General features: G+C 37.9%; 1 pseudogene; it reads right to left on the bottom strand.

The window, feature by feature from the left end:
* Positions 1-683: 683 nt before the first annotated feature.
* LOC125412131 (large ribosomal subunit protein eL36 pseudogene) lies at positions 684-981 on the bottom strand (annotated as a pseudogene).
* Between the last annotated feature and the right edge of the window lie 814 nt (positions 982-1,795).

The raw sequence follows: 1,795 nt of genomic DNA, 5'->3' as shown, positions 1-1,795 counted from the left end.
AGATTCTTTGCAGTTTTCTCAAATTTTCATCACTTAGAAGAGCAGTTTTCCAGTTGCTAGGACAACAAACTTTCTCAGATATATACGATGTAGCTAAAGTAAAAACAACTAATAGTTCTCATGAGCATCATTTGTCCACCTGGCCCTCATAACACATCCGCTTTCAAGACATGAAGACAAACGTTCACTGTAACCCAGTCTGTGATTCTCAGTTTCTCATCGCCATGTTTTCCTACCTAACCTCCCATTTGTGTAGGGAACACTCTGAAAGTCATCTCCGTCTAGTATGAGAGTAAGACCAACACAAGCTGGGGAAGATGATAAGATGCATTTTCTAAATATGGAAAGACAATGATCATTTTACATTTATTTCATCTTGAAGACTGACGCTTCATTACATCCCATAGATTTTTCAAATAAATGTCATGTTTTGGAAAAAAAACCACAGAATTTAGCACATTTTTATCTTTTATGCTCAAATATTCCTACTTTGTTTCGAAAGACTTACAATAAAACCAAAACAACAGTGTACCTCTATATTTTGTTCTACACTGTCAACAATCAAAGCAGAATGCACAGGAGGAAATCAATGTAGAGGACTGAATAAAAGAGTGTGGACACATTTATTCTTTTCTCTTTTTTTGTGCCACAACAACTTTTATTGTGAGTGGCTGGGGGGGGTATCAGTCCTTCTTGGCCACTGCCTTCTTCATGGCAGTCAGTACCATGCTCAGCTCCTCCTTCTTCCTCTTACCCACCCTGTTCTTGATGAATTTGAGCGAGTGCTTGTCCTTGGACTCCTTGAGCAGCACTGTGGAGCTCATAGGGTGTGAAGCTGCACACCTCCTGGATTGTGTCCCCCATGAAATTTGTGTGCTTTGTGAAGCACCCACACCACCGGCTGTGCCTCAGCTTGCTCATGTTCTTCTTCATCTTCTGGCCCTTGTTGAGGCCCACAGCCATGGGGTAGCACAGGGACATAGCTGTTCCTCTCCAGTGGAGGCCGCGATAGGAAGGTTTGTGACTATTTATTAAACTACTCATGCCAATAGAACATGGGCATGCTTGTGTTGCTCTGAACCTTATCCTCTCCTCTAGAAGTAAAGCCATTCCCTCAACTAGATGGGAACAGTGAGACAAGAGGTTTTTAAAAGTAGATTTTACAATATATTTTTCCAGAAAACCTGAGGTGGAGAGATTGATACCATGGCAGAATGATGACCAAGTTGCAGTGAAGAATAACATGTAGGCACTTTTGACTAAGGATAGTATTCTCTACGTGAACACGACACTGTATATAAATTTCTTAATGCCATTCATTCTTGATGTGGAGTAGAATCAGCTCCAGGGTTGACAACTCAATCCATGGGAAGATGAAGAAAACACAATATTTCTTCCTTATCTCACTCCAATCTTTATATCGATGAATATGTCCGAACTTTAAGAAATTATTCTAAATATGTCTATATGGTAACTTATGTATCCCAACATTTCTACAGTAAAAAATAATTTTAGTCTCATTTTACTGATTGACTGAATTGCAAATACATAAAAGTGTATTTTATAATATAAAAAGTATTATATAATATAATATAAAATTTTATAATTTTATAAAACACAAAAGTGACTTGTCAATATTTACAAATACTAGCTTCACTCCAGACTTCACCTCGATTTATTAATTTGTATATTTTATATCACGACCAAAATTTCTCCTCCCTTCTCTCCTTCCAACTCCCCATCCAGTCCTTCATTTTTATTCAGAAAAGGACACACCTCCCATGGATATAAACAA

Source organism: Myodes glareolus, chromosome 20, assembly GCF_982192425.1.
Source record: "Myodes glareolus chromosome 20, mMyoGla1.1, whole genome shotgun sequence".
NCBI lineage: Eukaryota > Metazoa > Chordata > Mammalia > Rodentia > Cricetidae > Myodes > Myodes glareolus.
This window is presented reverse-complemented; position numbering and strand designations above follow the sequence as displayed.